Source organism: Notechis scutatus, chromosome 1 (assembly GCF_049901735.1).
Source record: "Notechis scutatus isolate UNSWTSFEM ecotype Mainland chromosome 1, rNotScu1.2, whole genome shotgun sequence".
NCBI classification, from domain to species: Eukaryota; Metazoa; Chordata; class Lepidosauria; order Squamata; family Elapidae; genus Notechis; species Notechis scutatus.
In genome coordinates, this window is record NC_142009.1 from 286,591,605 (window position 1) to 286,607,303 (window position 15,699).

General features: G+C 35.6%; 1 protein-coding gene across 3 annotated transcripts in view; it reads left to right on the forward strand.

The window, feature by feature from the left end:
- The first annotated feature begins 314 nt into the window (after positions 1–314).
- AKAP6 (A-kinase anchoring protein 6) overlaps positions 315–15,699 on the forward strand; it is a 268,358-nt gene continuing 252,973 nt past the window's right edge. For 2 of the 3 annotated variants that reach the window (XM_087951803.1, XM_087951805.1), the window contains exon 1: positions 330–379. The gene's annotated coding sequence lies outside the window, so the exon portion shown is untranslated. Of the gene's footprint in view, positions 380–15,699 lie in introns of all 3 variants that reach the window. The other variant, XM_087951804.1, reaches the window with a different exon arrangement.

Consider the following 15,699-nt stretch of genomic DNA (forward strand, 5'->3'; position numbering starts at 1 on the left):
ATGTATGTAGATCCTTGCTAGAGCAGAGAGATCATTTCTCAGATGATGTTTTCTCTGAATAAAGACATATAGTCACGATGCTTGTATGTTTGTATGTGTGTTTTTAAGACAGTGACACTGCACTTTCTCAACCCTCCTTGCATTTTTTTAGTCTGTCTCTTTAAAAAGCTTCTGTATTGTCTTGGACTCCCCTGGAAATGCAGTAAGGATTCCTATCACATCTCAGTTGCCATAGCAACAGCAGCCTTTCCCATAATGAGCTGCATCATCTGAACTGATGTCACAGCATCATGCAGCAGGTCAAACAAGGCACCTCCTAGTATTGCGTCCTACAGATTGTGCTGTAAACTTCAAAGGAGAATGGTGTGAAGTGGAGATGGTGAGTCTTATCCTGAGACTGTCCTTGATTTGTGTCATGCTGTCTTGTAATAAGTGTCCGAATTTTGCCTACTTCGAGTAGCTGTGAATAAAGATGCTGCATGTCTAAATATTAATGTTTAGGTAGGCAGGCTTAGACAAAGGCCTACCAGAGCTATATAATGCCAGATAGATAGCTAATGACAGATAGCTGATTGCTTTGCTGAAGGGATCTGCAATGTATTGAATTTTATACCTTAATCTGCTCTCCCTCTTGCTTATTTCTTTCTTAGATTTAAGCAATATTTCATCCTGAAGCCAATTGGTTTTTTATTAAAATAACCCCCTACCAATACTTGTGTTTACATAAGAAGTCACCATCCTGTCGTTTCCTTAGCCTTTGCTCATTTTTAGAGGCTTGTGGTATCATCAGCTTCCCTGAATGTGTTTTGCTAGCAGATAAAAATGGTAACTAATGGTGAATAAGCATTTGGCAGATGTTGCACTGATTTCAGCTAGACTCCTCAGTTGCTTAGAATTTATAGTCCACAAGATGCCAACTTTTCTCCCTAAAAAGTCACAGAGGTAGACGCCTCCTTTATCTATTACCATTCTTGTTATCCTTTGCACGGCATATTGTGTCCCTTGAATTGAGATAGTTACCCGGGGTGGGGGGGTGGGGGGGAAAATCTTCCATCAAACTGCAGTAAAAGTATAGCTGAGAAAATCAATCTGATAATGTTGGTGTCTTATAAATACAGTATTAACATTAATGGTTTTGCTAACTTCCTCCTAATTAGCTGAGACCATTTGCATGCACTTGTTTCATACCAGGATGCTTTCCAGAAATTATTAATGGCATCTCAGTATTTCTGTTTCCCAATCATATCATGTCGTTGCTGATTCTGGAAGCCAACTATGGGTCTCACTAACCTGGATGGGTGGGAAAACACCTTTCATTGTCTTTGAATGTTTAGATGAGTCATTGTTTCAACTGCTTGCAGGGAAAAGAAAGGAAATACTAGACACGTGTCATTCCCCCCCCTCCCCAACTAATGTATCCCCTGGGAATTAGGGAGTGGCCTCCGTCTCTGCTTTGCTTATCTGACTTATTTTACCAGTGCAGTTAGAAATTGAGAAATATGGGGTGGTTTTGTGATCTGAGCTAATCTTTGAAGAGCCCAAGGACAAGGGGGTTAAAAAAAAACCCTCAGAGTTTAAGTGTGCTTACACCAAAGTGTAAAAGAGTAAACTGAGGAGGTGATGGTTTTTCAAAGCTGTAATGAGCACAAGGGTCTCATCTGGCATAATCTCTAATGATTCTTTTTCATTTTAATTGGGCAGTTTACATTGTAATCTATAGGCATTATCCAGCATGGCCTTTTTTTTTTAAGCCAGGAAAAAACCTGTGCATATTTTATTTATTCTGATGGTTTAAAAAGTGACAATGTAGTCCATCAAAAGAAATCTCTGGAGTCCACCGGGTATTTACCAGCCATGAAAAAGCTTGAATTAGAATGACTCTGGCTAGAGGCTGGATTAAGCTCACAGTATTTTATTATTTGAGCATATGTTGAGCTCAGGGGAAAAAAAAAGTACTATTAATTATTATTAGGCAATGTTTGTGATTGTGAAGGGCCCAAGGAATTTGTCAGCATCATAGGTCTGGTCGGAAAAATATAAAATGTGTGTGATTCAGGACATTTAAGACTAAGGCTGCTACTTGATGATCTTGGTTGCTCAAATATGCAATCTAATTCTCAGGGCTTTTCTAATCATGCAAGCAAAGGAGACAGAAGGAAATAAAGCATTCTAGCAGGCTTGATGTACTTCAGAAGAGGGGTAAATGAATTAGGCATGAATTATTTTACCTTATCTTTCAGCCAGATTGGGTGGGGATGTAGTTCAGTTTGAGCACGTGAAGATTCCAAATTCATCCTCATGTAGGGTAAATAAATGTTCCTCTTGGAAATGTTAGACATTTACTCTCATGTCTGATTCCAGTCATAACAGGCCTTAGTGCAATGACTGGGATTTTGTGAGATTCCAGTCATTGCACTTGATAAACCAGATATACGGCTTAATGTAATTTGTGAATTCAGTGAGCTGTATTTTTAATAAGTTGAACAAATTATTTAATATGATGTACAAGCTTCAACCATGTAAGGGAGTTTTATATATTATTAGTCAGGAACTCTGGAAGAAGACATGCTTATGTAAAGTACTTAACGTTATTGCTAAACAATGGTGGTAAGTTTCGGAACAGATATTTCAATCTGTAACTAGTGACTTTAAACCAAGTTCAGTTGAAATGATATATTTTAATTGAACTTGGTATATTTTCACACATATTTCTATCATTTTAACTTTTATTTTTAAAGCATTTCTATATTAGTAAAACTGCCTCCTGACAATGAAGAACTATAAATACAAATAATGATAGTTTCTTGAATATTACAGATATCAAAACCCAGGATTTATATTATCCTTTAATTTGCTTAAATTGAGATAAACAATAATTAAGCTTAAGATTCTCCTGAAAAAGTCCAAGTTTAAAATCACAATGTTAGAAATGCATCTTTGTCATTATTCATTAAAATCAAAGAAAACATTTTAATAATTAATGCATTTAATGAATTTGAAGGCTAAATGAAGAAGGAACCAGGCTCATTATACACCAGGATTTGGTAACTTCAAAAAGATGAACCCATTTTTAGATACTTAGTTAATATACTGTATATTAATGAATCTGAAATCATTCATGTACTTATTAAAGCAGTAAAATTTATCACAAGTTAAAAATGTTCATTAACAGAGCTACAAAAAGCTCTTCCATCCTGATGGAATTCCTGATTCTTATCTCACCACAAATGATCCTTAAAAACCATTATCATGATTGTTGTTGTCATCATTACCATCATCCAGTTGTATGGCAATTTTGATTTTAAAAAGTTAAATAACTTCATTGTAGAAAATCTGATAACTATCGATGTGGAAATTATGGTGATTTGAAACAAATGTTCCTGCCAATTTAAAAAAATGCTTGCCTGCTAAAAAATCATCTTTCAATTATTGAACCAGATAAGTCATTTCCCCTAGACATCATTGGTAGATTTCACCCCCAAAGTAAATGGAACTGTAAAGTATGTGACTCACCAGGCCAAAAACAATCTGCTGTCTACTCCTGCCATATAAAGAACTGTCATGTCACAAAACCAGATTTATCCTATTCCTTGTATGTTGCAATGTGTATTAAAGGAGCTACATTTTGATTGACAAGAATGTAGTACATTATGCCTATATTTTATTTTTATGTAATTTTTAACTGTCTAATTTTTAGCTTCTGTCTCTGGACCTATCCAATAATAACAATACTGTAATAGCAATAACAATAACACTTAGACTTATATACCGCTTCACAGTGCTTTCCAGCCCCCTCTAAGCAGTTTACAGAGTCAGCATATTGCCCCCAACAATCTGGGTAATAAAACAAATTGGACAAAAATGTGAGGATATAGTGGAACTTGAATGTCTAGATCATCCATCTACTATCATTCTTTCGGTAGCACATGCTTTACTATCAGAATTTAATTGTATTACTAGTAAATAGTTTGTAGTACTCAAGGGTTGTTCAACATAATTAGCTAAACTTGGCTAACTTAGTTGAAGTACTAGTTTATGAGAAAGACAAACTAGAACAGTCAGATGCACATGCTTTGCTTCACTTTATCTGTTTCTCATGAGCACTGGGAGGATATTACTACAATACCTTGCCCTTAACTTTTCTTGCTTAGATTACTGCATGGATCTGCCTTTAAGACTATCACCTACAACTTCATCTGGTCCAAAATGCAGTAACTGTATGTTTACAGGCTCCTGTTAATACTGCCGTGCTACACAATTGCTAGATGAACTGGTTGCTAGTGTGTTTTAAAAATGCAGTTTAAGGTCCTTATCTTAAAAACCTGGCTATCCAAGTAATTGTCTTTCCCAGTTAAATTCTTCAATGTGACTCAAATAGGCAGAATGGTTCAACAGGAGTTGGCCTGACAGTAGACATTCTCTATGAGAGTTGTATTCCTATGGAACAGTCCCTTTCCCCAAACCAAAGATGGCCTCCTTAGCAATGGCCTTCCAGAAACGGGTAAAGATCTTTCTTTTTTTGGAGGCATTTTGGAGAGCCACTAATACTGAAATTAGTTCTAGTATATTGTTATATTGCATTAGATTTTCTACTATATTATTTTCTAGTATTAGTATTACTTGTAAAGCACCTAGATTTTGATTATATGAGGCAATGTATACATTTCATAAATAAACCTAAATACTACTAGCTCTAGTTTTAACTTGGCACAAACTTTTGCCAGTTCTTTCAGCTTGGATCTTGCTCCCTTCTATTTGAGTCACTCCAGTTCATACTAACTCCCATATGATGATTTTTGGAGCTGTAAATGTCTTAACTGTTAGAGGCCCAAGGCTACATTTTTTTAATAAAGATCTTTGAAATTCTCACACTTCCTAGTTTCTTCTGAAAGTATAAAACCTGCCCTTTTTCAGAAAAGAAGGTAAGGAAATTATGGTATTATAAATTAAAAAATTAAATGATGTTCACTTAATGCAGTGGTGCAATTCAACCAGGGGTGGATTCTACCAGTTTGGACCAGTTCGGTGAGCGTGTGCTTCGTGGTTTGGTCCAAACTGGTCCGAACTGGTAGAATCCCACCCTTGACTTAATGTAATGTTTCTCAACCTTGACAGATGATTAGACATCAAGTCCCAGAATTCCCCAGCAAGCATATCACTTGACAAGGTTGAGAATTTGATTTTAATGTAAGTTCTTATGAATTTTGCTACAATTGGTAAAGAAGATGGCAAGAAGGGTTTTTCTGTAGCAATCACAGCTCTGACAGCAGGCTATGGTCACAATCAATGTTTCCAGGGTGCAGGAATTGTAGGCCTTTCTCTGTCTCAGAGGAAAAATACCATTCTGGAAATTATTTTCCAGTATCTTCCTAGCCTCTGAGCCCAGATCTTTCCATGTTGAGAAAACTTTATTTTGAAAAGGGTCAACAAAAGGTGTGCTGAGAGAGAGGCCATGGCTGTTGGATCCATGATGCTGGATCTAGTACCTTCTACCGTTTTCCTCCCTTTTGCCTTGTCAGCAGCTGCTCAACAATGCTTTAGCCTTATGGAAAGTTTTGATTTCAGAACTCTCTAAGGAGAACGTAAATTGGCTGCAGAGAAAATATTGGTATATTTTGGCCTTATGTAATACTGAAAAAGTAAGATTTATTCCTTCATACATTATTTAGTTCCCCTTTTCCATCATGCTTTCACAAATCATCCCAGACAAATTGTTTTGAGTTTCAAACTGAGCAAAAACAATAATGCTGGAGCCTCAAGCTGTAGCCCAGATACAAAATTAGATTTTAGGCTTCTTCATTAATTATATCCATTAATTATAAACATTGCTGGGAGTTTTCCTAAAAGGTAATGTGTTGAATCTAGATTTATGGAATCAAGATGTTATTCTCTATTATTTGTAATTCCCCTGTATCTTATAGCTACTTTTTCCACCTTGTTTCAATAGAAAAACATGTTCAGAAGGAAAAGATGCAATTGCAGTACAATGTTTCTTGTTACGAACACTAGGAGTCAGTCATCTGAAAGCATATCTAGTTAGCCCTAGGATCCTTAACTCTTACATTTGGGAAATCATCTACTATAAATAGTTTCAGAAATAAAGAATTTGATTTCCCTAGGTGAAATTTGCTGCTTTTTCTTTTGGAAGTGAATAGAGCATAATTTAACAAAGGATGTATTAGAAGACCCCTGATATCAGAGAAAGACTAAGGAACACAATTGTGCTTTCACTTCCACACATGGCAATTTTCTGAATTCATAGGAAAGATCTCTTTGCTGAGGTCTCCTGCTTATGATAGTGTAATAGCTTCTCAACCATCTTTGAATTTGCAGCAAAATTGCATGAAAAGTCTTCCTTTCTGGTGTATACTGAATCATGCTTGGAATTGTTTCCATTTTGCTAGTTTATTCCTGGTTCTCTGCTCTTGTTGGAAGCATTTGGGTCACCTGATTGCATTTTAACAAATGGTCAACAGATCCTTTTAACTAACCATGTGGAGCCTACAGGATTTCTTTCTCAACTAGTTCCAGAACCCTGTTGAATTCATTTAGGCTTGTTGTGAGCTTTTCTGTTAAGAGAGACCATGCTTTTGTGGGGTGATACTGATTTGGTATGATAACCGTTGTTCATTCAGTCATTCAGAATTTGTCCTGAAGAAACCAGCATGGAAGTAACAAAACCACAGATGTATGTTCCCCACTTCTAAGCAGCACAACATTCCATGGCCTTAGTTTCCTCTGAGTATTGGAGGTTATATTTTGTAATATTTGCTTAACTACAAAGAAGCAAGAAGAATATAATGTAAACAGCAGCTTGCATATCCCCAAACAGCTATTTCTCAATTTCCCTCAAATCTTTAGTTACAATTTTAGCTAATATAAAATGAAGCTCTCACTTTTTCCCCCTCCATTTGTACCCCATTCTAATAAAGTCCCCTGATGTCACTTAAGGGAACATTATTGCTGACAATTGGTTGACAGACAGAAAGATTCCCCCCCAATCATTCTTAATAACCAGGAAGCAAAGTCGACACACTTCAGTGTATCAGAATTATGTGCTCAGGAACAAGGTATAGGCACTCTAAAGAGATTAGTAAAAGTTATGATAAACACTTGCTGTAATTATAATTTCAGATTGAATCTTTAATTTAAAATCTAGCAGAAGCTTCAGTAGTTAGTGTAAGGGATGGCAATTAGGAAACTGAAAGTATATGAGAACTGCTTTAGGTAGTGAGATGAGTGATATATAAATTTGCAACCTAAGCAAGCAACTAACTGCAAGTTAAGACTGGCTAACAATGTTTGAAAGAGAATCAGAAACACTTGCTATGTTCCTCTTCCCTGCAATAATTAAATTGTGTTATTTCCTGGACAGTCTGAATACAGCAAAGCTGACTAAGCCTTTTATCATTCCAAGGTCAAAAAAGAGTTCTAAGTTTGAACAAACTTTAGAAGAAACTTTGCCTTGATCTTGTCTTGGCTGAGGGATTGAAACATTGCAAAGAAGAAACAATGTGTTTTGCATAGATTGTTAGGGATATACATCCTAGCAGAACCTGCACGGCAGTCAGGCAGGCAGGCAGATATGTGAGACAAACGTTTTTGTAGCTTACACTCAGTAAAACAGATACAATGTGCTAGTTAAATAGTTTATTCCAGTAATAGTTTTAGCATAGTCAAACAGTCCATATATCATACACTAGTTCAGTCCGTCCGGGGATTATTCAGTTGCAAATTCCAGTGTCGAAAAAGAGGTCAGTAAACTTACAAATATCAGTCCAGTAATATATCTCTTCGCAGTAGAGATATGAAGAAGTCAAACCTCCTTTCTTCCTTCAGCAACAGCAGAGAACACGCAGTTAACAATCCATCATCGTCAGCAAGCAATCCAGTAAGCCAGCAATCAATCCAGTTCTCTTGCTCCCTCTTATGGCGATTTACAGCCGCACCCAAAATTACATGCTTTGCAGTTAAAGTGACACACACTTAAATTCACTATCATAGTCTATATATATTATTTTACCCAAACTACGTTAGGTAACCTTATGTTATTCCTAACATAGATATTAATCCATTCCAAATGAATGTTCTATCCAGTCTTGCTTTATATAGAATTCTCTCTTCTGTTTTATAGCTTTTAATATGCTTCAGTTCTAAATATGAAAAGAATAGAACATTATAATCATAGCAAATATGATAAATATAAGCAAAAATACACATATCTGCTGAAAACTAAGTAATCTTAAAATGTGTTTTCCCTATAATTTTAACATAGTGAACTCTAACATAAAATACAGCAGTATTTTCTTTGCATGCTTTTTTGTTTATTTGTTTGTCTAATTTATAGAGTCATCTATCTCACAAACAAATGCTTCTTCCTGCTCCTTTTCCTTCCTTCATGCCGGTCGCTCCATTGCCCATTTCTCCATTGCAGCGTAACACAGCACTCAGGATGCTTTTGGAGACAAGTTTAGGTTTTGACTGCAGGGCATGAAGATTGGCATCATAGATCAATCATAGAACACATCCTTAATCATCCTCAGAAAATTGTTTTTATAGAAACCAGCAAAAGTATCTTCCAAAAATTATGTTCATATTTTTTTATCAGCACGAACATTTATGAGTAGAACTTTAAAAAAGTAATCTTCTGCAGAATCCAATCTGATCAGTCACTGGAATGAGATTTAGTCTTCCAAGTTTTTGGGCTCATGCTGGAACACATCCTCGGGGAACTTCTCTCTCACCTGAATGTGTCATACTAAACCTCTGATTCTAGTGACTGGCCCAGATTGGATCCTACAACATTAATCGAGGGCATGTACATTTGCCTTCATTTGTGAAATAATCTTTTAGTGGTGGGCTCAATATATTTGGATCTAATCAGGCATTGCACTTAACAGATGTCCCTGATTCTAGAAGAAAAATTATTACTCTTCTTCAAATTAATGCTGCATTTAGTTAATCTGAGCATAGGTCAAATACATCTTAGAAATATCTTATGCTTGCCTTACCAGGAAGTTCCTCCATCAGTCCAGGACACATTGCAAGCAATACAAAAAATTAAAAAGTTGCTTTTCAATTTTGAGAAATCCCCTTTTTGTCCACTCCCACCTCTCATTCAACTGGTAACAGCAAAGTACTGGTGAAAACACTTAAGAATGCAGTTGAGAGCCTTGTCTTACTGATATGTGAATATCCAAGACAAACTATATAATGAACGACATAAAATGCACTTGGACAATGTTCAATGCTAAAATGACAAAGGTTATATGCAGTTTGTAGGCATCAATTTCAGAAAATTTGATATACCATAAAATATTTCTCATATCAGTGAAATTATAATAACACACAGTAATAATGACATGAAAATGAAAGAAAATTAAAATATAAAAAGGTATTACTCTCTGCAAACCACATAAGCCAATGGCCATGAGAACTCGCAAAATGCCAAAGTATAATTTGAGGAAAACTAAATTTTTCTCCTTTCTAATTTCTGTGCAAACATTTGTGAAGTTAACCCATGAAGAAGAATTTGTAAAAGTACCTGTTTAGCTATTTGTCTTTGAGGAAAGATTCTAAAATTCTTTTTTATCCTGGGATTGTTGGCTATGGACCAAATGTATACCTGAACGATTGCTACCTACATTTCTGATTTTTATCTCAGAAAGATATATGCAGAGATAATAAAAGCTAATGCATTTACTGGCAGGACATTTCATGAAGCTATATGAAAGCTTTATCCACTATTCTCCGACATACCCATCCCCCGTTTCACATACTGTAAATTAAGTTTGCTCTTTCATTAAAAATGCTGAAACAGATTTCTAGACAAAGGAAAGTCAACTGAAAGTTTAATTCATCACTGAAATAATATATTCATGGACAACTATTTTATTTTGAAATCATCAAACCTGATAATTCTAAAAAAGAGAAAAGTACATCTTAGCAGTTTCTTGTCTATGGAAGGGCTAAGTTGTATGCTTTTGAAAAGATGTCATTATGTGTTAGAGGTAGTACTACAGTTTCATCTGGATTTTGGGATCAAAATTAAGGTGTCCTCAAATAACCCACCAGAGACCATCAGAGGATAGAAAAGCAAATACATCCTAAGCACCCAGTTAGACTGAAGTTGCTGTCCACGGGATCCTTTTATTCTGAACATGTATTACCTTTTGAAGACAAACAAGTGGGCATATTCAGAATTAAAGGTACTCATTTTTCTATATAAAATGGATATCTATGTTATACAGCAACTGAATCATGGGAATCCTCCCCTCCCCATTAAGACCAAGATGCACCATTGGCTACATGATTTTTCAAGAGCTAATGTTAAACTGAACTGACTTGATCTGAAAAGCAAATATTTCTGATTTGTAGATTTTATAATCCTGGAGGACTCCTCTAGTTGATAAAGGCAAGCTCTCAAATTAGACAAATCAGTAGCAGACGGGCCAGAAGCAAAATAAATAAATAAATCATATGCCATATGTTCATCCTAACAGGGAAACACTGAAAAGGCAGAAGGTTAGGTTTAATCCTTGTTAAAAGCAATTACAGAAGACTTGATGCCAGAGATTCCCCTAATCTGGTTCTGTTAGGGATACGACACCCTAGCAGAACGTGCAACGGCAGTCTAGCAGACAGAGAGTGTGTGTGAGATAAAGCGTTGTTGTAGCTTTACAATCAGTAAGACAGATACACTGTGCAATTAAATAGTTTTTTATTCCAGCAAGAGTTATAGCATAGTCAAAGCAGTCCATATGTCATACACTAAGTTCAGATAGTCCGAGGGTTATTCAGTTTGCAAAGTCCAGTGTAGAAAATAGGTCGTTCAACTCACAAACAACCAGTCCAATGATGTATCTCTTTTGCAGTCAGAGATATGAAGCAAAAATCAAACCTTCTTTTCTTCTCTCAGCAAACGCACGCAGTAATCACCATCAATCCTTCTCTGTCAGCATTCCAGTAAAAGCCGGCGAACAGTGAGCTCTCTTGCTCCCTCTTATGGCAATTTACATCCGCACCCAAATACTTGGCTTACAGTTTAAAGTGACACACACATTTAAACTAACAAACATATATTATATTTAGCCAAACTAAGTTAGGTAACCAATGTTATCCCTAACAGGTTCCACTAAATAATGACCACAATTTTTTAGAATGTTATTTAGATATTTTGTTCTTCTTCTATTGTGAATAAGTTAACAAGGCAGGAAAAACATCCAGCTCCATGAATGCAGCTCCATTCTGGGTTGTATGACCAGAAGGGACATGCGGATTAAGAATGGAGTAGGAAGCAAATTCCTAGCCTCTGTCAAGCTGCCTATCCTATAGCAGGATCTATTAAGGTATATTTTTCTCTTTTATTTTTTTCCTGTACAGCTTCATGTCTTGATCTTATCCAACTCATTTTTTTTTTGCAACTTTGATCCTGATCCATTGTGGGCAGACAGACAGTCCTAAACCATGGCATATTTTTCCATCCAATCCATGTGTTTATAAAGAATAAAAATATTCTCATCAGCTGCCAATCACAACTGTTTCATCAGGAGATGTAGAAAGACAATAATAAAATAAAACAGAGTAGCTCAAAGCAATGAATAAATATTTGATGAAAGTCCAATATACTACATTCCTTCCACATTCAGTAAGCAACAGCTTTCAGTGTAACCATTACAGTGTGATGTGTATAACTTCAGGAAAGAAAGACGATAGTGCCAATACATGCCAGGGTCTTTCTCTTGTATTCAAGCTTCTGATAATACCTAGCAGAAGTTGTTTAATTTCCAACTAATGTTGTATGCTTAATGTACAGCCAGCTAATTGCCTGATGTTCTATTAGAACAGTATCTCCCTCCTTCTCTTTTGATTAAAAACAACTTGATGAAGCTATAATTTTATTCTTTTTTTCCCTTCAATTTTCAGTACCAGGACAACTTTAATCATATATATGTGCAGAATTTCTTATAAAAACTTAACATGTGCATTACTTGTTTACTCTTGATCCTAGAGTTAGCTCTTTTTGAACTCTTCAAGTAATCCTTTGATGTTTTCTGTTGGATGTTTCATTGCTATCTCAGGCTAATTTGGATCCAGGTATCACTGCCCTCTTCTCTGTAAGGAAGACTCAACAGTATTTTTTAAGAATGGAAGGAAAAGATTCCTGATTTCATTGGACTTGAAAAATTCTTATTTTCTTTATCACCCATAAAACCTACCCTTAATTTTATAGGTAGGCTATAGGCCACAATTTTTGCGGTAACTATCTTTCTTGGCATAGAAACATTCCGTCTTGGCATTCATCTTGCTTTCTCCCTCCCGACTTCTCTATCTTTTGGCCCTATGCTCATGTTTCATTCTCTGCTTGGGGTACTTCCATTGCTCAAGTCTTCTGATTGCACAATTAAAGCCTAGCGAGGACTGTCTTGTATATGTCTAGATTGCTAAGAGTATCAATATACCATGGAAACAAAAAAGTTTACTTGTAAGTTCTCATAAAAAACTGACCCCCCAAAAAGCATATTCTTTTCTTAGCCCACAATTTATAACAAAGCACTATTGGTCAATCCGTTTGTCTATTTGTCAGCCATTGAGTGCCCTACCCTAACTCCTCAATTTTGTATAAAAATATATATCCTTCCCCATTCAGTTAAAGAAGAAGAAGAGATTATACTATGTTCAACTTTGTTCTCAGCAGCAAACCTTCATTTCCTTAGAATTGCAAACACTGTATTACAATAAAAAATAAATATATAAAACACTGTTAAACTCTAATTGGAGTTTAGCTCATTGAAAGCATCATGGTGAATAATCTGTTGTCATGTTTCCACACAGCTACATAGGAAATGTCTATTCTAAGAGTTATGAAATAATTTACATCTGAATGGAACAGAATTATATGAAATTCATTCAATCTGCCTGGATGTTCAAGCAACAGAGGGCTAAATACTAATTGCGTTTAACAAAGAGTAGTATGATGTATTGTTTTGATTGTCCCATGTTCACAAAGACAGATTCTCTTATTGAGGGAGATTTTGGAGTATTTATCATTTTAAAATGCAGAAGGCAAAACATATTTAAATAACTCTTTTTGTTGTTTTGAAAATGTGAGCATAGTTAAATAGTCTGCAGGTTCCCAAATGAAATTTCTTACTGGAGCCGTAGTGCTCTATGATATTATATTCATTTATTTAAGTATCCTATGTCCTTAATTCTTGAGAATATCATTAGCCTAGAGAGGCAAGGAACTCTGTTAGATGTTCTTATCATAGCAGTTTATATCAGTTTCAGCTTTCTACCTTGAAAAATGTTTATCTACCAAACTATTGGGACTAAAACTGAGTGAAAAAAAACCAGATACCTTAACCTAATTTCAGTTTTCAATTTTTCTGTTTGCAAGCCCTCATTTTAAGCATCCTGATTTCTTATCGATAAAGGCTGTGTGAGATATGTATCAGATATGTATTTTGAAGGACAAGAATTGTCCTTCAAAACTTGTCTGAACCATCTCACAGTAGTTATGCTGCCAGGACTGCTTATTGGAGTGGACAGGGGAAGCTATTCTGTCAGCAATAATGTCCAACTAGCACATCAGGGTACCAGGAACTGGAAATTCAAACTGTAATTGGATATATTTCATTTTTATAATCTGTTTAGCGGCTTTACCTAGCTTTTTCCTTCCCTCCATATACATGGGCAGTTTTTGAACCAACAATTCCTTGAGGGCTGCTTTATTGGCACTGTTAATATTTCCACTGAAAAGGCCAATGTCATTTGCACCTCTTCGTGATTATTAATCTGCTGATTCCTAATGGCATACTATTTGCTCTTGTTTCTCTCTCACACACACATGCATAACAAAAACAGTGCTTTTCAACAATCATCTATGCTACAATAATGCTGAGGATAGAAACTGAAAAAACAAATATTTATTGCCTTTTAATATCATATTTTTCACCCAATGGGCTAATTATATAAAAATGTTTAAGGCTAAAATCCTCACTTGGGGTTTAATTTAATATTTGATTGAATACTATTTACAGACAAAGATAGGTATTACTAAGGTTGATTTTACTGACACCTCTCTTTCAAATTGGAATGACAAAGCAAAATAGTGGCATCTGTGCTTTACTTTCTTCTATAGCAAGCACAGGATCAGGGAGAGGAGACAATTTTTGTGTAGACTGTCGCCTCCAGGACTCAAACCCGGCTATCACACACGCAGTAGCAAAATTATGTGCAGCTGCAACGACCACAAGGAAAATGTAATTACAGAATTAAAGACGTTTACTGAACCAATTTCTTGTAGATATCTCTAACAATTTTTAGAGAATCTATATATACACACATTCTTACCTGCTCTCTCATCGTGTAACCAAGGATAAGAGCCATACTGTTTGATACCATGTATTTTATTATTATGGACGTTATTACTTATTATTCTTATTAGTAATATTTTTAACACTATTGTAAACAGTGATAATTTTGTCTATTGCTTGTCTGTGACCATAATAATGTTTTTATTTTTATATTATTATTATTATTGTTGTTGTTGTTGTTGCAAGCACAGGGTTATTCTTTATATATGTGAAGTATTCGTAAACAGCAAAAGTTCTTGATAACGTCCGTGAGAACATCACATTCTAAATCTTCAAAATGTTTTCTCCACAACATCCCCATTTTGCATATGAAGAAGTTGAGGCAAAACTGGTCCAAGAGGTCTTACTGCCAGAAGTGAAACCCTATCATTCCATGTGTAGTAATTGACCCAGCTGGCAATTATGTTTTCTAATTACTGGCATTGGGGACAGCAGCTTCAAACCAAGCCATATGATATTCAGGAAAGACAGTTGACCAATCCTAGGGCAATATCATTGCAACTAAAGGACTACATCTGCTGTGGAATAGCTGGGAGGGATGCTTAGGAGAAACAGCTTGAAAACTGCCATCATGTTTCCCTATTCACCAGCTTCTATCATCTGAGATGACCATCATATCCTACTTCACTGAAGATCCTATCTTCAGAAGCCTACATATGAAATTAACACAATCAGTTCAGCGATGCTGAATTTATCTTTGGTTGATTTTAGCCAGGTCAAAATTTTGTCCTACCAATGACTTTCCATTTTGCTTGGGTTTTCAGTAAATATTCCTGATTCTGTTTTGGGTTGTATAGTTTTTCAATTTTTACCTTTGACATTTTTGGGGGGTCATAATTATTTCCAGAGCATAGAAACTAGTGTCAGATCGGTCAAACAAATGTCATTCACTTGCATGACTCGTAATTCATGCCGAATGATGCATGAATAAAAAACATTTATGAGTTACACAGTGAAACAGAAGTATTGGCAGCCTGCATTTTCATGCACAATTGCCCATTTTGGCTATAGTCAGCAAAATAGGTTGTAAGAAAAAAAATTGCATGATGAAATAAGGAAAGAAAATGACCTAAACTGAGATTTCAACCTGCTTACAACTCATTTTAAGTTGTGCAATGAAAATTAATTCAATTTGTTGAAACTTTTTTTTAAAAAAGTATGCTGTGTTATACTGTATCTTCCTTGCATTCTGCTTAATCACGTTCTTTGTCTCTCCCAGCCTCCTCTCTCAAGAAACAGGAGAAAAACAAAACAAAATGTGCAACATAGGAAAGGGTTAGTTGGTGGTTACAAAACCTTAGAGGCCTTTCCCCACTAAAAC